The 24,762-nt window shown below is 43.6% G+C and overlaps 1 protein-coding gene across 1 annotated transcript in view; it reads right to left on the reverse strand.

The window, feature by feature from the left end:
• Window positions 1-23,799, reverse strand: part of COL21A1 (collagen type XXI alpha 1 chain) — a 1,372,657-nt gene extending 1,348,858 nt beyond the window's left edge. The window contains exon 1 of the mRNA XM_069606149.1: window positions 23,669-23,799. The gene's annotated coding sequence lies outside the window, so the exon portion shown is untranslated. The remainder of the gene's footprint in view (window positions 1-23,668) is intronic.
• Window positions 23,800-24,762: the final 963 nt, after the last annotated feature.

Consider the following 24,762-nt stretch of genomic DNA (forward strand, 5'->3'; position numbering starts at 1 on the left):
GTTTGTCTTTTCAGACTTCCCACTTTAAACTCCATTTTCTGGGACTGACTACTGTCTCCCAGAACATGTAAAGTTACTATTGACTTTACTGAACTTTTAAAATTTACAGACCCAGTACACCCTATCTTCCAATAGAGTACTGGAGGGGCTAATAGTTATCCCTTTTTGTCTGATTCTCATAGAACATTAGTATGTTCCCCTTTCTCTAAGATTTGGCTGGTGGCAGTGGTATCTACCATTTTTATTCTACCACAGACTATGAAAATAGCCTTTGGTACCATTTGAGGCTAGCTATGGTGGTTGCCTCGAACTCAAACCCTGTAATCCACTTTTATTTTAACTTGGTTCCTTTCAAGTTTTTTTGCCATATCTTTTTTAGTGTTTTACTCTGCGCGCCAAACCAGGTTTGGTTCCTTTGTTCGCCATCCTTTGGCGGGCTTCGACACAGAAGCCCTCCTTAGGCGCCTGAGTGTCTGGGTGGACAGGATGTGAGGGAGGGGTTTGAGGCTCCCTGCACAGGGACTGCTTGGAGACCCAAGTCACACTCCTGTTTGATTGGCTAGGTAGCTGCCCTGCCAGGACCGCTACCCTGCTGTACGATTGACAGCCAGGTTTTGTGAATGGGGGATTTGGTGCATAAAAAACCAGTCTATAAACCAGATATATAAGACTGCAACTACTGGACAACTGGTGATGCCCTGCTGCAGGTCCCAATTGCCTGAAACTTCGAAGACAGAGGAGATATGCAAGGAATCTTCTTTCCTTGAGCTTAGTGGGCACAACCAGCTCGCCAAACACCATACACCAGTCCTCATCCTTGTTGAATTTACTGTGTATCGCTGCAGTAGATCGGATAACCAGTGGGAAGAGAACTAGTTTGGGTTTTAAGGAGCGCACCTTTTATTCGTCGTTTTGCTCCACTGCTGGCTTCTTCCCTGGACAGTGCAGGACCCTCCAGCCATCCTCCTTCTTGTCACCATGATCGAAGCTTCAGGAGCCACAAGACTGCAGCAACTGCCAGGAACAACGGCCTCAGCTACATCATGATTCGGTTGTATGGTCCGTCTGACCGCGGTGAAAGTGCGGGAAACCTTTTGCCTCTCCGATGTCTTGTCCTTCTCTTCTCTTTTAAGTATCTTTTCCTCTGACCAACTTCGTTTTGAACTCTTGGCAAAGACTTAACTGTGAATTACTTTGAACTGCGTGATCCTCTGCAAAGACTCTGAACCATTAGCATTGGCCCAGACCTATTAACTTGAATCCTAGTTGTAGTAGCCTTTTCTAGATTGCCCTGCCTATAACTTGTTGCTGCTATTGATTTTGGATAACCTTGTCTTTCATCCCTTTTAAATTGATGGAGTGCCATTTTGCTCACACTTCATTTTGAGATTAACTTGTCCAGAATTGATTGGGTGTTATTGTAGTATATTATGACTGTGATTTTCTGCTGCTTAATGATAGTGAACTGTTTTATAAATGATGGTGTAAATAAATGTATATTCTGTTACTCAGAAACCTTGAATCAGTGTTTGTTTGAACCATAGTAATTGTTGTCCTTTGTATAATCCCTTGTACTGCTCACTTTACTCTTACATACAGTGTAGTACGGACTTGTACCAAAGGTGAATTTGTACTTGCACTTGTATTCTTAATCGTGTGTGGTGTTCCCAAAGGGTACTGCATATGATTCTGCCTAATGGCACTCTTATGCTAACTGGGCATATCCCTGGCAATTGAGTACCAGGACATTTGAAAGCCTGGAATTTGATGGAAATACCAAGCAATGGTGTGGGTACCTGTTCTTTTCAAGTGCTAAACCCTTGAAATAATGTGGGTGACTATACTTTGGATGGCAGCATCTGCTATATGATAGCAATACCTTACATATGTGCCTGCCATGATTTTATCATGACAATGCCTGGCAAACTATGTAACTCCCTGCACATATAATGGCCATTGCTGCCAATAGTGTGAGCACGTAGCCCGGCGATACCAATTTATGGAAAGTGCCTACACAAAAGCTAAGTCTATCATTTCTTCCATTGAATGTTAACTATTGAAGTATACCTTTGACATGTCTCCTCTGCCACAGGCACTGTGCATTGGTCTTTTGAGTACTTTTTGACATCTGAATGAGAAATGCACAGAGCTCAAAGCCTGGACAGTCAGGTGCATGTTGATCTTTTCAAGGGCGTCATCAACAGATGCTTTTTGGATCATTGTCCATTCTTACTCTTATTTATAAACATGTTCGACAAAAAATAGAAGGATTTCCTTCAGCAGCCTGCGCTGAGAGCCAATACAGACTGCACTACGCATGCATAATAGGCATCTATTGAACAAAAGAGAGGGGCCAGGGACTACATAATAGGTCCTCAGGCTGAGGACAGTGTGCTTGCTGTCGCCTCAATATTTGTGAGATGTTTTTATGTGTGGGATACATTTCAGCAGCACAAGGCACTGTACATTATGAAGGCGAGAAACTGAAGAAATGTCCAGAGAGCAAAACTGTGTTGCTTACAAAAGTATCAAAATGTTTTTATTTACCATGATACAAAAAATTCGAAAAAGTCAATTAATGACATATTACTTTGATAAACATCAATTAATCACATAACACGACAGCATAGGTGAACACAATACTTGGCTAAAATAAATCCATCTCAACAGACATTCATAGTGCAGCATCCAAACCATACATCATACATAGTGACATTCAACCAACCAACAATGGATAAAAATGACTGAATTGATTAACATTGCTTGCCAATTGGGAGTGGGACAAACATTCATCACATCCCATTTAATTATTTTAATGTTTAAAATGTATTTCACAAACAGCAATAGAACTCATTAAAAACAATCTATCACAAGGGTGGATCTGAGAAAAAGAATGTTATGTAGATCACATCCCTAAAGAGTAAGCTCAACCGGTTTCGACGTAGAGTGTGTAATAGACAACGTCTTCATCAGGAGATACAAGGCGAGAGGCTTGTATGGGTAGCCATTAGCATGCAGGATGGAAAAGAAGGGTCGTATGCTGGAGTCATACCGCCAATGGAACTGTGACTGTAATTAACATAGCGCTGCTCTTGGTGGCCCCCTCCAATAATAAATATGATGCGGTGGCCTCCTAGATGGTAATGCAGCAAAGAAAGTTGTGTCAGCGGAAGTGCGCCTGATGTCTTACTTGGGACTTGCATCAAGAGTGGCATGGCATCTTTTGCATTGGTGGGGATATGTGGGATGTATTGACCCACTCTGCTATACTATGCAGCCTCACTCTGCTATCTATGGTGCGAGAAACAGTAAAATGGCGGCAAAACCCTTGTGTGTGCCAAAACCTCCAAAACCATGTTTTTCAACACACAAAAAGATAGCCCACAACCCGCCACCCATGGTGCATGTGGGGTGGAACAGAGCACATGCTGCAGAAAAAGTGCCATTGGGCTCCATGACAAGTAAACATAGAGTGCAAAGGGAGAAGCAGCGCTTTGCAAGTGAAACTACAAAATTTGCCTGTAAATGACATTTACTTTGCTGCTGAAATTTGAAAATGCCTGTACATAACACTTTCCAACACTCAAAATCTTGCTAGGTGCTAAAATTCATTTAATCTAATGAGGCACTGTGAATTTATAAGGTCCTGAAATGTTAAGAGCAAAACACCTTCTCAGCAAAACGGCATAGCCTGTGAATGACAACTCCTGTCAAACATCTGTGTGCAGCCACACTGGGCTACCTGTGAGTGACAGCCCCTGTCAAATGGGCTCTCCTGATTAAACGTTAAGGTTGTCTAAACTAAAGATCTGACGGATAAGCAAATATAAAAGGACTGTTGCTGAAAGGAACACAGATCTCAGTTGTTTTGATTACACCGGTTAAATCAAGAATGTAAATTATATATGTTATTTGATGCAACAAGTTTGTTTTATGCTGGATTTCAGTTCAAGAAATTAAGAATTAACCTTGGCTGGCTGGGCCTGCAAGGGTTGAAAAACAGGTTTCCACCAAAGGGTAGGGTATTGCTCTCAGCAGATGCTCACTGACACATGATAATTGTGGGGTATGCCAGACTTGTGTCTGCTGGCATGGACTAAAAAATGACAGATTTTCCAGGCCTGGAAATGGACATGTGAAGAGGTCATAAACTAGGCTTGCAGAAGGAAATCCCAAAGGTGGGGCTGCTCCTTGCCTCCAGAGACAGACAAAATGCTGACCATTTGCTGATAAAGAATATGTAATGATTTTTTTTAGAGATGTATAATTCGCTATCAGAAGTGGTGAAAAATATAAAAGGGGCAGATTTCTTAATCTAATTTTTTGCCTACATTTGAAAAGTTGGTGGAACTGTGTAGCATATTCTGAACAGGAATGGCAGTATATGTGGTTTTATGGTAACTGTATTTATGCTAGAATTGTTAAACTTTGCACACACATTCCTATGGTAAACGCGCATATTTGTGGAAATTTTGAGACATTTTGGAAAATGTTTTCATGGCGAAATGGCCAAAATGCTGCTGAAAGGCGAAACAAGGTCTCACAGCTGTGGGATTTTGATCAACGGAAACTCCATAAAATATATAATCCGTGTATGTGATTTTCGTAGAGGTTACAAATGTATAAATACGTATTTAGGACAAAATTCGATTTTTATACTAGTGGCTAGGGGAGGTTTCTAAGTATTGTAAAAATCAAACCATAAACCTGACATCATCTGTCTTTGATCCAATCACCCAGATGCAAGGCGGAGATGAGGCTCTGATCCAATCCCATTGCACAGGGGCAAGTTTAGTTAAGCCGGCCTATACACCCATTTGGTGCTGTCAGTTGACAGGATAAATAGGGACATCTGACAACACAGGAGACTCTCTCTTCTGATTCCAGCTAAGCAGTTTGAATCAGCATTCAGCATCCAGCCTTCAACATCCTTCTAGATCCAGATGCCAACTACCAGGCCAAGCAGTAGCTGAACCATTTTCAGCTAGGCCTCAAGCCTTAGCTAATCCTCGCAACCCAGTGAAACGCTGTGGTGGGGGGAAGCATCCTGAAACTATTTGGCTTGCTACCATAAATGCATGCCTGCTGAACTCGCCATCCCGCTGATTTGAAATATCTAGAGACATGAAGGGCAGATCCCGTGCAGTTCCGGCGACCGGCCTAGCTGATGTGCTGTCCTTCCCTGATAGACCGACCCATTTGACCAGAAATGTGACGGTCCAAAAATCCTAAATCCCATTGGATTGTGAGTATTAACAGGACACTAGAGAACTGTTGTCTACCTTGCCTTATCTTGTTCCACCCTAATCACTGAACTATCACTACCTTTATAACCAGTAATAGTGTCAAACTCTTTAGTGCTATCCTATCCTGTCTATTTGCTAAAGCGTCATTTTCATAGTCATTTTTATTTGTGTAACTCTTATCTATAAATCCCACTTCGAGTGTGTGGACTGGTTCCGCCAGGGAAGGAGCTGGGGATCTGTTACTGAAGTCATGAATCAGTCTCAGAGCTTACTTCGTCCCAACCTGGTTGTCTAGTTTGAGTAAAAGCATAATCCATATTTCCTGGTTTTAAACAGAAGTCCTTGTCCAAATTTGCGTCTTTGTTTTTGAAAAACACCTCTCACTAAAACCTCTATAACTATCTCCGTTTTTCAAGTGCTTTTTCTATCCCATCATGATCTGAAGTATATATTGTGGTTCATATTATAGCCCATGCATGTTAGGACCTGATTAGTGTTGCTTTATTTAGAATTTGTCTCCAGTTTAGCATTTTGACCATTTTGCAGTATTTTGCAGTATTTGACCAATGCCATTTTCACCTGTCATTTCAAAGTGTCATTTGCCAAAATAAGGTTTTCTCTCTTGTTTGGGAGGGAGTATTGCCTATAACTCTAGACATTGTATTTCATTACTGAAAACCTGCTGATTACTCAAATTGGTGTAGGATTGCTTATTTGGATGTAAACAAAACTTTGCAGGGGGAACATTAACCTAAATGCTATCTGTGTGCAAGTCAAGACTGTTCTTTTTCCCTGAGTTTTCTATTTTCCCTCCTTATAAGTAAATTCAATTGATTTGCTTATTTCTGAATTGTATTGTCACCCTCTGGGTGATTGCTGCCCCATATGTACATATCTATAGTAACCCTATGTGTGATTTGAATGTTAATAATTAAATAAATCGTTGCCTTTGCCAACTAGCCTGATTCCTGGTTCAGTGTGACCTGGGGGGTATTTTGAGAATGGTATGATATGAGTGGTTTATCATTCAGAATATTGAACTTATAGACAAAAATAAAATAAGGGTTTCATTTACGCACTACATGCTAGGCAAGACTTGGGTGTGTGCCTGATTGAAATCCCTTACAGCTTGGGGGCTTGTGCCGGGATCCTGAATTTGACCTACTACTCGTGACAGTCTAACACATCATACTAGCCAGCAGGGTACAGATGCCTTGCTTGGTTGGCATACTGTGCTACACTGTACAAGCACCCCTCAAAAGAAATACTCAAAAGAATTGGGCCTGTTTGCAAAAGTAAATTAACCCTGAGATAAGTCAGAAGGAAATTGATATTTCTGAGATTGCGACCCCAGTGGAAATTAATATTGCTAGCGAACATATCCTGCACAAACTGTTTGTCACGGGTGAGTGGACAGAACAGGATGAACAGGTATGGCTGCAGGAAATAAAAGAACAAGTCACTGCAATTGACCTGAATACATGGCAGGACAAGGGTCCAACTGAATATGAAAAGCTACTAGAGCACACCAGGCGGGTGGAGGATGCTCTGACAAAGAACACTCAGACCAATAAGGACCAAACTCAGGAGGTGAGTCTCTTGCAGCTAAAAATGGCCCAGTATTCCCAAACCAGGCAGGAAGCACAGAGAGACAACAAACAAACAAATAGCCTTGCAGAAGCAAATAATTGAGACCAGTAAGGCCTTAATAGAGGAGCAAAAGGGTCAGATTTTGACATGCAACCAGGGAATAGGGGCTGAAAGAGATGAGTTAAGAAGGTATAGAGAAACCCCTGAGCATAACCACAGGACCCCTGTCATCAGGGACTTTAATCCCTTCAGTTCCATGGACTCTGGCACTGTCATGTCCACTGGCTCACATGAACCAAGGGTCACAGGGATGGTAGACTTCAGTAGAATGGGAAATATGAGACAGACAGATCATCTCCTCCCAGAAATGGACAAGCAGGTGTCCCTGTACAGATTCTCAAATGTTATGGCTAGCCTCTCTGATCAAGAAGACTCCAGTGAGGGGAGAATCAGAGAATTGGAACCTCAAAAATACCGCCTACCAAGGGATCAGTCTGTCAAATTTGGTGGGGAACTCCATGAAACCAGAGCCACAAAGAGTATCTTAAAGACCTCTTCCCAGCTAGTGCAGTACAGGGATGAGGGGGGGACTCAGCCAATCCTGGGAGCAAGGGAGAGTCAGAAGACTCTTCTGAGCGCCACAGGTTTCAAGAGACTAGGCCCCCACATTCTGCAAGCGATTCCCAAGCTCGCAGAATCAGAGAGAGCCTAGAGGATCAGATAGCCACCTCCTGTAGCAGTGCCTCTGAGTCAGAGGATGAGTGGACAAGGGTGACCAAGACTAAAAAGGCCAACAAAATTGAGAGGGCCATCCTGAAAGATCCCCTGAAACAAATCAAGGCCATTAGTAGCGTCATAACTCCCTATCATAAAAATGCCAAATATTCAGTTTGGGAGCACCTCGAGTTGTATGAGCAAATGATGGATACCTTCCACCTGCAAGATAGCCAGAGTTGCATTCAATATGCCAAGTGGGCATTTTCCCCTGAATACTCCATTTTCTTTGCGGGTCTGGAGGATCAGAACCACTCAAGGTGGTCCACCTATAGGGTAGCCATCTTAAAGCATTTCTTCATACACAGGAACCCTCAAGAATTAAAACGTGCCTTTGCACAGACCACCAGGAGGGTGCGCACAAACAGTAGGGAGTTAATTAATACCTTCTTTCATGCACTCCCTAAATAGACCATGACCCATGTGGTGAGGGACTTTCATGAGAGGAGATCACTAGACTGGGCCATTGAACAGGCGACTCGCATTTATGAAGTGCAGAAACCGGTTGAGAACAGAAATACAAATAAAACCCCCAAACCAGCCAACACCCCTGTTGCTGCTAAGGTGGCAGAGGTGAAGGTTGCCGCCATTTTAGATTTGGAGATGGGGGGCCTAAAAATATTCCTGCGCAAAATCCTCCTACCCAAAGACCCAGAAGTGCCTGGGGCCAATCTCAAACAGGTAGTCAGGGAGGTTACCCCACAAATGAGACCCCTAACTCCCCTGACTATATCAGCCCCCATTACAAGGGCAACAAACCCATCCTGAGCTATGTGTGGACTCCCCCAGACCCAGGGGGGATCCAACCAGGTAGCTGTCAACCCAGGAAACTTCCCTCCTAACTTTCCCCAGGAGGGCAGTAATCCCCCAAATGCCGGGTTGAGCTTCTTTCCCCAGTACCCGCCAAACATCAACCCCCAAAACAACCCTTCTTTCTTTCCCCACTTTCCTGAGCCCAGACAGCCCAATCTGGGAGAGGGTAGGCCAAGGGTGGAGTGGTACCCAAACTATCCCAACCAAGAGTATTATGGGAGAAGGGACAAGTTACCCTTCCCGTGATCAACCTAGGATGGACCAGAGAACCCCGTACCAGCCAGAGCGGGTGTCCCAACTGGAGTGCCAGGTTCAGAACTTGTCACAGGATCTGGGTTGCATGTTGAGGGCTCAGCAGAACCCTCAGATGAACATGGCGACTCAGAACCCCTCAAATCAAGGGTCTGGTACTCCAGAGCAATGACAGAGGGAGAACCCCAACAACCCACCAGTCCCCAGGGAGGAGGCACAGAGTGAAGGGGGAAGATTGGAAGATTCTAACCTCCACAAAATGTGTCTTTTTAGGCCCTTTTGCAGACTTTCGGGGGAAGGAGATTTTGGTTCCAGTTCATGGGTTTCCAGGGGCTTTTCACAAGAGGGGAAGGAACCAGAACCAAAATCTCCTGCCCCCGAAAGTCTGCAACCTACGGAACAGAGGGCGGTAGGAGAAATAAAGGGCCTAAAAAGACACATTTTGTGGAGGTTAGAATCTTCCAATTTGAAGGAGAGGGGTCCTCGGAGGATTCTGGGAAAAGGATCTTCTCCTTCAGGGATGGGGGAACTCCTCCCAAAGAAAAGTGGGTCCCAAGAGATCCTAAACAAAACTGGGTAGATGTGGGGACTGAGTTGAAACCACCCATCATTGAAACCCAAAATGACAAACCAGAAAATCAACTTGCACAAACCAATTCTGGTGACTGCCTCCAAAAAGGGGGAGGGGGCAGCCCAGAATCAGAACCAGGGGAGTCCAAAACTTCCCCAATATCCAACGGTCACCTTTTTTTTACAGGTTCCCAAGCTCCCAAACAAAATCCTGCCCAAACTACCTCTCTGTCAGAATCAAGAGTAACGAAATTAACCCACCAATTGGCACACAATGCACATTATCTTTACCCCCTTGAGGAGAAGGAGGGAAGATTTTATGCCCCTGTCCAAATACAGGGGCAATGTACATTTTTGACACTGGTGGATACTGGATCCCAAGCCACCCTTCTGTGAAAAAGGGCCTTTGATCAACTAAATTCAGGAAGGGGGGAGAGATACCAGATCCCTCTCACCCCTCTTCCTGGACAACTTCAGAACTTCGATGGGAATGAAACTCCTGTCGAGGGGACTGCGGATTTAGACATTAAAATTGGGCGACACAAGGTGAAACACCCAGTTATAATTATGACTCCCGAGTGCACACCATGTTTTTTAGGGAATGACATCCTTCGTAGATTGTCTCCCCTCATAGTTTGTGTAAACAAGGTCCTCTGGACCCAGACTAACAGACCAATAAAATTAAAACATAGTGTCAACCATGTTAGTTTAAATGGCACATGCCACATGGTTGAACAAAAACCTGACCAAAATGAATTCCATTTTCAAAACAACCAACCCCAGACGTGATAGTAATTGCAGTAGGACAACAAACTGGGGAGGGGTAGTCCTCTCTATTTCTGAAAATCAACCTTGCTTCCAGTCTCATGGGGCATTCCACACTGGAAGGAAATACTCTGAAATTCTATACAAATTTAGAATCAGAAAATCCCACTTCTATAGTCCAAAATGATAAGAAACCAGCACAAAACTTGGCTGACATTCAGAAAATTGGAGAACAGTTGTTCATCCCCATTCAGTTAAATGGGGGAAGGACTCTGTTCTCGCCCGAGTGTGCGTGAACAACGGTAAGAGCTTCATCAGCGAGGCAATGTTCAGAAAACTCCCAAGAGATCCAGCCATTCCCACATTTAAATTGATAGACAAATGGGAAATGGACCTGGAAAGACCCAATTCCAAGCATCTCCTGCCTAGCATTTGTATGCTCAAAATGTCCGTAGGCAACAAGAGCATAGTCCATTATTGTTGGGTCGTGCGAGATGTCGCTGCTACATTTTATTCAGGTATTGACATTCTCAATCGCTTTGCCATTAGTTTGACCTAATAAACTTCAAAGCCTGGTCCCGATTAGTGGGTAATCCCATGGACTTTGATGACCCAGAGAAAGCATTTCGGCCAGCTCAATTGCTGCCATATGCAGTTGAAATTCAGACTGGAGAGGAAGTCAGCATCCCAGAACGGACCTGACAATTCACACTTAAACTAAAAATTAAAAGAGGACAGAAACTGAAAAATCCTGACGCATATGTTCACTTCAGTGCGCATTTCCAACAGCAAGGGTTGGGGTTAAACCCAACACCACTAGTCAATACAGAACACAACACCATTCCAATAGTGGTGGATAAAAGCGACCTTAGGAGTATCACTCTGGGCGCAGGCACCATTATTGGAATGGTGGTTGATGACCGCCATTTTTCCATAGATTTAGGTAATGAACTGGTAGGACCAATCCCCAATGACTGTTTTGACAGTGATAGCAACAATGACACAACACCAGACAGGATCTTCACCCGGCATGAGGGGAATTTCCTGGTGTACTCTTCCTGCCCTTATGGTAAGGAAGAGGTGACCTGTGACTTCAGGAGGGATGAGGTGATCTTTCAAGGCCACCAGGACTGCCTTCCCCACCTGAAGCCATCAGTCCAAGTCAGTACTTTAACCAGGGACTTCTCCACCCAGCTGGAGGAGGCCGCTGAGATAGCCAAACCAGAAGTCTTTCCGGGCTTCAGGCAGATGGGTGAAGAGAGAGTCAACCTAGCTGATGCCTGTGAGACTCTGGAGCAAAATCAAAAGTTGAAACAGGTGTTCTTAGATTTTCAAGATCTCTTTGCGGTGGACTCATATGACTGTGGTCACACCAACATCCACACAACAACAATTCCCACAGAACCTGGCATGACTAGGTGTTTGTGAAGCAATATCACTTGCCTCTCGCATCAATGGAGTCCCTTACAGAAATAATTAAGAACCTTGAGTCCCGTGGGATAATTTGTCCAGTCCACAGCACCTTCAATAATACGGTGCTGGAGATTTTGAAACCAAACGGCCAGTGGAGACTCTATGCTGACCTAAGGGAGCTAAACAAACGGGCCCACACTTCCCAATGGCCTCTCCCCTACATTACCAAAGGCTGGCCCAGATCCAGAGGTCAAAGGTATTCACTGCCATTGACCTGACCAATGGGTACTGGACTGTACCTGTCAGTGGGGAGGACCAATACAAGCTGGCCTTTACCTTCGGTGGGCAGAAGTACACTTGGACCCGGACTCCCTTTGGATACATCAACTCCGGCAATTAATTTAATATCTTTTTGGATAAGGCCATGCCAGACTTGGGTGAACAGGGTAACCTGGCCTACGTAGATGATGTTCTAATCAAAAGCTCAACCGTGGAGGAACACATAGTGGAGATCCATTATGTTCTGACATAGTGGAGGGCTGCCGGAGCAAAACTATCTTTCTAAAAGGCACAGTTGTGCAGGACCCGTGTCAACTTCTTGGGGCATGAGATAACTCCTGAGGGTCTCTGTCCCCAGGAAAAGAAAGTAGAAGCACTCCAGAAACTAAAAGACCCCACAACTCTGCGGCAGCAAAGAAGCCTCCTTGGACTAACTCATTACAGTAGAAAGTTCATTGAGGATTACGCAGAGATCACAAGACGCCTAATCCATCTGTTGAAGGGGGGGGTCAAGTGGGAGTGGGGTCCAGAACAAGCCGAGGCAGTGAAACAACTTAAAAGATGCCTCTCACAAGCACCTTGCTTAGCTTACCCTGTCAAAAACAAGGAGTTCTTTATGGAGACAGGGTTCTCAAATACATGCTTGACCGCAGTATTATACCGAAAGCATGACAAGGTCAATAAAGTCATCTCCTATGCAAGCAAGACTTTATCTTCTGTGGAGGAAAAATTCAACAACTGTGAGAAGGCACTCCTGGCAACGGTGTGGGCATTGAAAAATTACCGCCTGTTTATCCAGGGGGAACACTTCATAGTGGAGACTCCACACCAGCCTCTGCAATGTCTCCAAAGTAACAGAATCTGGGCTGGAAATGTGAGTAATTCCAGAATTACTTCCTGGATTCTGTCAATGCAAGGCTTTCCTGTGGAGGTCAGATATGGCCAAAACAAGAAAAGTCCCCTTGCGCAAGGTCTGGCTGACTTGCATGATTGTGCCAGAGAAAACTGTCTCGAGGACGAAAGTCTTAAAATCAAAGACTACATGGAGGCATACCTTAAAAACCCCACACAAAGTCTATGAAAAAGACAAGTGTGAGAGAATGCCCACAGTTTATATGGCTAGGTGCTCCTACCATGTTTACAACAACGGGGAAAAGGAACTTGTGGCAAGCGTGGGGAATGCATGGGTAAATGATGTCCCAGAACCCTCTGCTGGGTACAAAATCGGTCCCCGTGGTAGTCAAGTGGCAGAGCTGATGGCTGTGCATCAAGCCATCCTCACTGCTGTCCAACACCAACTCCACAAACTGGTCATAATCACTGAATCAGATTATGTACAGAACGGGTTTGTGGACCACCTGGTTAATTGGAAAACCAGAGGCATGCCCTGTGCTAAAAATAAACTACCAAAACATGGAAAATTGTAAAACATGATCATACATTGATCAGGACACACAAAAATAGAGAACTCTCTAGGAATAGACTTTTTCAGTAAACTTTGTGAACAAAATATTAAGTCTATTGTAGAGTAACTTTTGTTTCTATTCTTGTTTTCACGGTTTTTGTAATTTATTGCTGAATATAATATGTTCTTTTAATTTGTTTCTCATGTTTAAAGAAATGTATTTCTTTGTCTGAACAATTTATCATTAAGCTTTGTTTAATTAATTTTTTTGAATTCTTTATTTTTTCATTAATAAATGGTCAATATATTTCCAGACATATCTTTGGAATGTTCTTACCTGTTACTCTATATATGAACACAGAAGATGTTTTGGTAAAGAAAAGTAAAACAAGGACAGTAATTTTTATGACTGACCACAGAGTGGACTGTTTTCTAGAATTGGCACTTAATCCCAAGAATCAACAAGGAGGACCACTTGGGGACTGGGAGGAAAAACCCAAGGAATCCGGAGTATAGTCCCATCCCAACCCGAACCGGCGAGGAGAGTGTGTCGCCTCAATTGCTGATGGGAGAGGCAACTGAATTTCTCCACATGGAAGTCAAAACAAAGTCGGCAGGGGGAATTTGTGAGATGTATTGACCCACTCTGCTATACTATGTGGCCTCACTCTGCTATTTATGGTGCGAGAAACAGTAAAATGGCAGCAAAACCCTTGTGTGCGCCAAAACCTCCAAAACCGTGTTTTTCAACACACAAAAAGATGCCGCACAACCCCCCACCCATGGTGCATGTGGGGTGGAACAGAGCACACGCTGCAGAAAAAGTGCCAGTGGGGACCATGACAAGTAAACATTGAGTGCAGAGGGAGAAGCAGCGCTTTGCAAGTGAAACTCAAAAATGTGCCTGTAAATGATATTTACTTTGCTGCTGAAATTTCAAAATACCTGTACATAACACTTTCCAACACTCAAAATCTTGCTTGGCGCTAAAATTCATTTAATCTAATGAAGCACTGTGAATTTATAAGGTCCTGAAATGTTAAGAGCAAAACACCTTCTCAGCAAAACTGGATTGCCTGTGAATGACAACTCCTGTCATAAATCTGTGTGCACCCACACTAGGCTACCTGTGAGTGACAGCCCGTGTCAAATGGGCTCTCCTGATTAAACGTTAAGGTTGTCTAAACTAAAAGTCTGCCGGATTAGCAAATATAAAAGGACTATTGCTGAAAGGAACACAGATCTCAGTTGTTTTGATCACACAGGTTAAATCAAGAATGTAAATGATATGTTATTTGATGCAACAAGTTTGTTTTGTGCTGGATTTCAGGTCAAGAAATTAAGAATTAACCTAGGCTGGCTGGTCTGCAAGGGGTTGAAAAACAGGTTTTCACCCAAGGGGAGGTTATTGCTCTCAGCGGATGCTCACTGACACATGATAATTGTGGGGTATACCAAATGGCAGATTCTCCAGGCCAGGAAATGGACATGTGAAGAGGTCAGAAATTAGGCTTGCAGAAGAAAATCCCAAAGGAGGGGGCTGCTCCTTGTTTCCAGAGACAGATAAAATACTGACCATTTGCTGATAAAGAATACATAATGGACATTTTTTTGAGATTTATAACTCTCAGAAGTGGTGAAAAATATAAAACGGGCAGATTTTTGACCCCACATATGAAAAGTTGGTGGAACTGTGTAGCATATTCTGAACAGGAATGGCAATATATGTGATTTTATGGGAACTGTATTTATACTAGAATTGTTAAACTTTGCACACACATTCCTATGGTAAACGTGCATATTTTGGGAAATTTGGAGACATTTTGGAAAATGTTTTCATGGTGAAATGGACAAAAAGCTGCAGAAAGGCGAAACAAGGTCTCACAGCTGTGGGATGTTGATGAACAGATACTCCATAAAATATGTAATCCTTGTATGTGATTGTCGTAGAGGTTACAAATGTATGAATATGTATTTAGGACAAAATTCAATTTTGATACTAGTGGCTAGGGGAGGTTTCTACGTATTGTAAAAATCAAACCATAAACCTGACATCATCTGTCTTTGATCCAATCACCCGGATGCAGGGCGGAGATGAGACTCTGATCCAATCCCCTTTCACAGGGCCAAGTTTAGTTAAGCCGGCCCATATACCCATTTGGTGATGTCAGTTGACAGGATAAATAGGGACATCTGACAACACAGGAGACTCTTCTGATTCCAACGAAGCATTTTTATCCAGCATTCAACATCCAGCCTTCAACATCGTTCTAGATCCAGATGCCAACTACCAGGCCAAGCAGTAGCTGAACCATTTTCAGCTAGGCCTCAAGCCTCAGCTAATCCTCACAACCTAGATCTGTTACTGAAGTCATGAATCAGTCTCAGAACTTACTTCGTCCCAACCTGGTTGTCTAGTTTGAATGCTCTAGTCTTGAGTAAAAGCATAATCCATATTCCCTGGTTTTGAACTGAAGTCCTTGTCCAAATTCGCGTCTTTATTTTTGAAAAACACCTCTCACAAAACCCTCTATAACTATCTCCGTTTTAAAGATAGAAACAAAATTTTAACTCCCACTGATACCTAACATTTGGCCCGTTTTTTCTTCAATATAGCATAGTAAAAGTTTCCTGCAAATTTGCAATTTCAGCCAAAGTACACGTGTCTTATGCCCATTTCAAGTGCTTTTTCCATCCCATCATGATCTGAAGTATATATTGTGGTTCCTATCATAACCCATGCATGTTAGGATCTGATTAGTGTTTCTTTCTTTAGAATTTGTCTCCAGTTTAGCATTTTGACCATTTTGCAGTTTTTCACCAAGCCATTTTCACCTGTCATTTCTAAGTCAACGCCTAGTGTGTAATGCACAACTGAAATCCTTATTTATTTTTGTCTAAATGTTCTTTTATTCTGAACGATGTACCACTCATATCACGCCCCTCTCCTGGACCCCCCCCCGGTCACACCGAACCAGGAATCAGGCTGGTTTGCAAAGTTAAAATATTTATTTATGTATTTACAAATTAATCACACTGTGTTTTAATGAGTACACAATGATCACCAATGGGGTGATGTAACACTAAATAATCTCTTTAATACACAAGGAGAAATAGTGAGCAAAACAATTCAGCACAGAAATAATACTTTTGTGTGTGTTCAGATCAAATAGCAGTGTGGTTACTAGTTCCCCCTGCTAACCCCTCAACCCCACAACAGGCAATGTAAAGAGAAAGGAGGAGATAGCAGGTATTCAGGAATGGCAGAATTCAAACAAATTACCAATCCCAATTTCCCACCAACAACATAAGAGAAAAACAGAATTGATTAGCAAGCGGTCAGAATGGTTTTAAAGTCATCTTGAGAATGGATTGGGTAAAAACACTAAATATGGTTTAAATTGCTGAAATGTTTTAAATTCTTATGGGAGCCACTTTGGATAGTTGCACACAAACACCAGCAATGATTTGATTCTAAGGAACAATGTGAAATCTTAAAATTAAGGTTGGAAGCAATCAAAAGCTGTTTTACACGTGTAAGAATTTCCCTAAAACGAAATTCGCAGCAAACTTTTCAGTGTGCGGTAATTGTGATTACGGGAGAACCGTATGGATTTGGGATGCGGTTTTAGATGTGGATGTTAGCTACAAGCAGAAGTTGACATTTTGTTTCTAGCACAAAAACTGAAGAAGTTATGGATGTTTAAGTGGAGGTCATTTTTCGAGACAGGCACAAGAATGGGAAACAGGAATGCACTTTTAAACAACAAATAGGATTTCTTACACTAGATTATGACTATAGAAAAAGACAATGCCACACATGAATCTTCACAGTTCCTGGCCGGGGAACCCCTCACGTGGTGGATACCCAATTTCTTTCTGGGATTCACTTTAGTTACTCACAACACTAATGATTTATGATTTTAAAATACAAACAAGAAAAACTCTGTGCAAGAAAAGTTCTGACAATTCAAAAATACTCCTAACAATATCAGGTTCTGAAGGCAGGATAGGGTGGGTTTAAGATAGGGATTAACTATGCACAGTATATATGCTAGTGACACAGTTCTATCTATTGATACTTACTAGATATGTTTTTAAACGGAACCATCAGGATTCTGGTCCGTCAAGATTTCTGGTCAGGGAAGGGAATCTGGTTCTGGGATAGACAGCTGGGCAACTCGGATTGGACTGGGTCTGTTCACAGCACGGCACCGGACTGGATCGGATCTGCAATGGCTTTGGTCACAGCACGGCACGGACTGGATTGGATCTTTTGGTTCTGATGATAATTAGTTCAACAGGCAAGGAGTACAGCACAGCCCGGCTTTCTTTTTTGATGCTCCCCTTAGGTTTCTGGGGTTGGTTCTGGTTCTGGAAATTTAAGGCCTAGCTGAAAATGGTTCAGCTATGCAATGGGCCTTTCTGCTTTGCCAAGTTTCTGGAGTCTGGAGCAAGTAAGATGGATAGTTCTGCAGCAGGGTGCTCCGCCAGCATTCGGATAGTGGGTGAATCTGCCTGTCTCTCTGAGTGCTGAGCTGTCTCTATTTATGCTTATGATAAAGGGGGTGTGTGGGCTGGTTTACCCCAAGCTCGCCCCTTTGACAGGGATTGGTCAAGATCTCTTCTCTGCCTTGATAGGAGGAGAAAAACAGGGTGTAACCTTTATGGTGTGGGTTTATGAGGCCTAGAGTCCCCCCCAGCCTCTTGAACACAAAATCTACTTTTGGTACAATACATATTTACACAGGTGCAACTGCTATAACAATAACATATACAGATTACATATTTTGTGTAGCAGATACTCCTCCAAGCCCCGTCGCTGTGGGATCTTGTGTCTGCTTTTCATAGAATTTTGCCCTTTTCATCCGGAACACAATGTCCGATTTAGGAGCACATTTCTACAACTGTGCACGTTGAACATGGGCATACGTGTATAAAGTTTCATACTTCTATCAGAAATACATTTTGTGTAATATCACATTTTCCACCGTTTCTTCTCAGAACATGTCACAGAGTTCTGGCGCCTTTTTACTCGTGCATCCAGAAATTACATTAACAATGCTGTTATTTCTATATTTTGAACAATTGTACATGGTAAGTTATCAGTCTTTTTAAAATATGTCTTTTGTCCTTGTTAAGCAACAAATGGTTGTTTAGCTCCACCCCTTTGGTCTCTCCCTTGGACCCAGGAGCATCTCCTCCCTGTTTCTCCTGGGCAGAGGCAATTTATGACCCTTCACGCATCACATTTCCTTTAGCTGGAGGATGTCCATTATCTTCTTCCCCACTGCAGACCAAATTCTTCCCCCACCCTATAGTCATCACTTAGGTGTGATTGATTTCCTGGTGGAGAGAAGCTTGAGGGAGAGGCCTTGCCTCTGTGAGGAAAGCTGTTATTCCAGTTTGGGTGGCTTTTATGCAGGCTTAAATTTAATTGGTAATTCTGTTGGATTTTTCCTTAGCTCAAAGCAAACTTGTGATTTCAAACGAGCAGCTAAAACACTTATTCCAGATTTTAAACCATGGGATCAAACAATTACAACATAGGCTCCTCTCAGTAACAGGCCACTCATATTGCAAACATTTGATTTCTGTTTCTATATAAGTTTAAAGTTTATCATGCAGGCTCTGACAGCTGTCATTCAGGCGGCCGAGGATACTGCGCCCAGATTTTGACAGATTCCACAGGTAGGCAGTTTTTGCTGTGGATGTTTATTTGATACTTTCAGCTTTTCTGGACATTGTAAGTTCACAATGATTTCTTGAACTAAGTGAATTGTAGTACCCAGCAAGAATTTTGGATGTTTGAGGGTGTTTTGTACCGGCATTCTGCCGTTTCAGCAACAAAGAAAAATGATATAAAGCAAGATTTTGGGGTTTCTTTTAGCCAAGCACTGCTTGCCTTCTGTACTCCATCTTCACATGTTGTGGAGCCCAGTGACATATTTCAGGAGTGAGATCTCTGTTCCACCACTGACAACTTGCGTGGTAGATTGGGCCGCCATCTTTTTGTGCTTTGCAGAGCGCGATTTTCAGAAGTTTTGATGCGCACAGGGGTTTTGCAGCCATTTTGATGTTTCTGGCACCATCAGAACACAGTGATGCCGCATGGCAGAGCAACAAGTGGGTTGAATCATCCCACATATACACTTTAATGGAAGGTTTAGGTTTGATCAGACTTTTCATTTTAATGCTATGAATTATTCACTGACTACCCCTTTAGCACGTTTGGAACAGTGTTGTTCCATTTTAGGCAGCCCCCCATTTGAGGCCAGACCCAAGCTACAGACAAAGGAAGGGAAATACGTTCCAGTTTGGATACCCCTGATGCCCCCTCCCTCGCCCTGGCTCATTGTTGTCTTCGCACACAAGCAAACTTTCCCACACACTAGGCCTCATACTCAAGCCCATTTCCAGTAGGAGAAAATTCTGGGCTCATGCCTGAGTATAACTCTACCTTGCACAGAGTAGCAGGTGGTGTGCGCAGTCAGCAAGGTGGGGGTGTGGGAAAGAGAAACTACTAACAGATGAAAAAGAAAATGTGTGTGTGTGTGTATGTGTGTGTGTGTATGTGTAAGCCAAAAAGCATGCGCTTACTAGGAAATGTGCAACTAAAGGTTCTAGTTGCACATTTCTGAGTAAGGGCATGCTTTCTGGAAAGCAATTATTGTAACTCACCTGGTTGTGGTTTATCTCGTCCGTCATGGGACCCGTTTGTTTGTCTTGTGCGGGCAGGGACTCGGATTGTGATCCAGGCATGCAGCAGGTAAGGCAAGGCCAAAATGGCCCAGCTTTTTATCAAGGCAGGCTGCCTGGGATTTTGGCTTCCTCTCGGGAGACATTGCGACGGTACACCAGAGGAATGTGCAGTAACCGGCGCTTCCTGATGCGATGCTGATGGCTGTCACTGCTGTGGCGGACAGCAGTGCCAGCCACAGCGTCACTCAAACTGTAACTTCCTTTCGTGGGTCATGAGAGGAACTTTCAGTTTTCATGATGCTGTGGGTGGCACTTCGGTCAGTGGAATGTGTTGCATCATGATGGTGCGGTGGGCAGCTGTGCAGGATAATGTCCTACCACAGCATTGTGGGGCCGAAGGGCCGCGGCACAGCCCTGGCTGAGCTCCACTTTTTGGAGACTGCTGGGGCTCGGCCCAGGCTAGCCCCAGCCCAATTAAAGCCCTGAATTAAGCACCAATATGGATGGTGCATGCAAATACGGCATATCAATGGGAATGGACCTTTCACAGAATTTAAGAAAACTTGGCTGGTTCATCTATTAACATAGGCAAAGGTTGTTTCTATTTCCTGTGTTATCTTGAAACCAAATTGCAGAGCGATCAACTGACCCGTGGCTCACGAGTTGGGCATGCAAAAAACAACATACCCTGGATGCCGCAAACATGTCAGGAAACCCGCAAGCAGGGCAGGATGTAGAAAAGTGAAGATCCTTTTACATACAAATGTACAAAGGGAGTCCTTCATCTCTGTATAATGGCTTTACTGAGGTCTGCTTCTACCAGTGACAGAGCTTTGACCTCCTAATGTTTGCAGGGTTAAAAAACCCAGAAGTGAAATGCCTTGCTGCCACATATTTAAAAAAAATACATAAAAAAACAAATGTTACTGCTTTGCAGTCAGGAAAACAACATATTGGTGGTGCTGGTTTGAAAAAAAATGCTAATTTCTGAAAATAAATCATGCACTTATATACAAGTGTTTACAATTGGGTTCATTGTAATTACGGATAATTGTGATTGCCCCGTCACTACTTAAATTAATTACTGATGTTTCAGTTTGTCAAGAAAGTCACTGCTAGTTAAGACACGTTCTCAGAGCAGTTTTGCCCAAGATCACAAGGCGCTCCAAGCCAAATCTCGCTACTTCTGAAAGCCTATTAAAGGGTAACTCAAAAGTACAATGCAGTGCACCCTTTGTCTGAGTGATGCAAATAGGATGAAGTGCTTATCTTTCAAACTAATCACTAATCACATGTATGTGTCACCTCTATTGCAGCAAATACACGTGCCTATGCTGTTAGTTAAAAAAGGTGCATGAAAAGGAACAGCATTTTTTCTAATTGTAGTGGAATTTTCCTCAATGTGGCGGGGTCACAGCGCATTTTGTACTTTTACTGAGGTGGGCGGAACTATACAAATTGTGCACGTTTTTTGGAGTGCAGGCCATGGGAGTGTGAGCGACGCATAAGGGACGACCCTCGAGCCCACTGTAAAAAAGTTGGCCTCTGTGAATGTGATCAAAACGTGTGCGCATGTAGGATGCGTTCCACTCCTTCCGCCTCACATCCCTCTTCCCATTAAGGTCCAGTAGCATGTCAACAAACTGAGAAGGTGCGCCCCGGACCTAGACGGAGGCCAGCGCTTCAAGCAAGGTATTGATTTTCCCCTTCATTAAACAAATGAACTCTGGAGAGGCGGACAAGAAACTAGAAAAATATTAGGATTGCGAAAAGAGACTGTAGACAACCAAGCCTCCTGCCAGGCAAGCGGAGGGAGAGTCTAGGCTCACCTGCCATGACACGTCCCAAAGGTAACGCTCTCCCAGTCTCCCACTGCCCCCAGGCGTCATTACATACATTGCACAGAGCCTCGGTGCGCTGCCACGTGCACAGCCCATTCGCAGAGCGTGAATTACTGCTTGGCTAATAATGAATGGCTGAGCTATTTTCCTACACCCACGCGTCCCCTCTTTCTTTGGTCACAGTGTGAGGAGGGCTGCAACAGTTCTGAAACAGTGAGGAGCAGGCATCCGTGTAGGAACGTTACACACGTGGGCCAGATTACAGAACGTTTGCACCCATGCAAGTGCAAAGTTGTATCAGTTTGCCCTATTTCTAAAAGCACGGGGACATATTAGAAAACAATTGCACGTACAGTTTGGCATGGTATAAGCACCAGGGAAAAACGTGCCCTTGTGCAAACAAGATACATTTTTGGAGCTAGTTCTAACGCAATGCAACTTTGCACATGCGCCGTTGCAAGGTTTCTGTAATCTGGCACCTGGACGCCAAGGGTATGAAGAGGCATTCGCCAATCACCCTTAGAGAGCCCTGGTGTGTCTCGGGAACTCACAGCTGCCCTCCAAGATTATACTGTGGCATGTGTTAAGTGGTTCAAAGTCAGCCTTGCATGTGTGCTGTGGAGAACTTTACAGCGCAATCCTGAATATATTGCTTTCTTTGCTGAAAAGTATTTTCTCATTTTATTTCTTTTCCGTGTTTGTCGTTTATATGGCGCTTTTCAACCCAGATTCCAAGTGCTCATTACCTCAACACGTTCTTATTCTTGGAAGCCGGGCACACATTTCCGGCAGGTGCCCGAGAAAACAACCCATCTATTAAAGTCCGTCTTCTCGTGAACGGGCAGAGCAGCGCGCCAGAGACTTGGCGCCCAGCGGCTCGCCAGCTCAGCAGCAGCACCTCGAAAACCTGGCCGCACGCCTCCAGCGGCTCGTGCCATCTTTTGCTGAAGCAGGGAAGGGTGCTGGGTTTTCAGGAGTCGGTACTGGCTCAAGTCCTAAAAAAAATGGCGGGCTGTGACGTACGCAATGGGAAGTGAACGTGCCCTGAGGGGAAACATGGACATTTCTTTCAGTTTGTCTTTCCCTACTGAAGAAAGTGCACAGGACCAAACAAAGTATTTGGCAAGAGAAAACGTGCCCCTCCAACGTTGCTGGCTACGGATAAAAGGTGCCCAGCTTTTATTCCTAAGTATCTGTAACAACACAACTACTGTATAGCAGAATAGCAAAATGAGACATGTTACAGCGCCGTGATGAGCAGTTCGGGTGGTCAAGAAGCTAAGTGTGTGGCCTCCGCACTATTTAAATGGGGACAGATTTTAGTTTTTACTTTCTTGTAAGCAAAACGGGGGGCTGCGCAGGCCTCTGAAAAAAAGTGGTTGGACGCTGTGCGCCCACGTGGTCCCTTTGACTTGCACACGGATGGCACAGAAAACATGTCCATGAATCGGAGATAAGCGGAGTTTAAACTTACTTTAAGATGCCAACATATTGCTCAGAACTCTAAAAAAAAAAAACACGATTTCCCGTGTGCCTTCGTGAACAGGTGGTGTATTTAGTGGGCGTGACTTAAAAAAAGAGAAGCTATCGTGAACGTGACACCCGAATGCACACATTCTGCAGTAAATTATAAATGACTATAGAATGTGAATGCTCGTGGTAAGATATTGTGTTTATTATTAGAATAACTTATTGGAAATGATGACATCTGTTTCTGCTGTATTTCTTTTTAATAATGTGTGTTCATGTTATGCGGGTTATATTTCAAAGGAAACCTGTGAATTACGGAGCATTTGGCGCGGCGTCAGAATAAGTGGCGATTTTGCACCTGTCTGGGGGGGGGGGGTTGGCTCATTCAGAAGAGAAGGGCCCTCTCATGCAGATGGACAGGCTGCACAAATGGGTCGTTCAAGCGAGGATGGGATTGCATGCGCACAGTACCCCACCACCTCACCCCTCAAAAACACAATGTTGGTATACGTGATCACATACAATCATTGCATTCGAGGAATCCTTACCTGAACGCGTTGTGGTTAAGCAAGAGGACGGTGTTGGCTTTTTTCGGGCGAGAAAGGAATATCCCAAATTAATGTGAACTCTTCTGCTCTCAGCTCTGCCCTTCAGTCTGTTCTGGAGCCGTATCCTTGAATGCATTTTACACAACTTGACGAGGATATATATGTGTATTTGCTTGAGCTTTGATAAAACAAGGCAATTGCTCCACCTACTGGCGGGGACTCGCACTCTTCTTCCTCACAGAAGCCGCTGCTCTATTCGTGTCATCAGCCCCATTGTTTTTTTTTTATCATATCCACATCTGTTGCTGCCCCAGCTGTTTGGGGCCCATTGTCACATACGGCACTGCCCTTCTCGCACTGTCACATTCTCTGAACATAGTTCCCTTCACTTAAAATTATTTTGACACACTTCCTGCTCTAATGCAAACCACACTTTCCGATCTGTGCTTCTTCATTTTTTCACATTGTGGTCTTCCTTTGTTCATCATGTGGGAATAAAAGGCTTTGTTGCTGCCCCCAACAGTGCTTAGAAGAATATTTTATTTAATAACTTTTCCTTGTCATCAAACACGTTCTCAACCAAGCTCTGCATGTATTGAAACTGCCAACCTGCCAAAAAGCCTTACAGAATACCTTTTCTCTGAAAACATCTGTTGGCACATACCCCCTAGACAGTGTGCAGTTAGAGTTTTATAGCACTGTTGTGAATATATATTTCCAAGAGTTTACGTTGTAGTCTGCAATTTATTTGTTTATTTATTAAAGCATTCCCCTAATCAGAATGTGTAAAAGGCTTTTCGTGAATGTTTAAAACATTGGCATGTAATTTGCATGGATTTATAAAAACGCCCTCAGAGATATGCTGCATCTGGAATGAGTAGTGCGTTAAAGTATCTGTGTGTTGCTCACCAAGTTTCTGCCCTGCGAACCTGGAGACGTGGGTTCTAATCCTTGCTCTAAACACACACTTGGTGGGCTTTGGGGCATTTGGCAACACAGAATTGCATCTTAAATCGCTGCTCTGTGCTAAGTCTGTAAAGCGGTCGCTGTCAGGCCCCACTCGCCATATGGTTGCATGGACAGACCCTCGTGTA

Source organism: Ambystoma mexicanum, chromosome 4p, assembly GCF_040938575.1.
Source record: "Ambystoma mexicanum isolate Mex_15411 chromosome 4p, UKY_AmexF1_1, whole genome shotgun sequence".
Lineage (NCBI taxonomy): Eukaryota > Metazoa > Chordata > Amphibia > Caudata > Ambystomatidae > Ambystoma > Ambystoma mexicanum.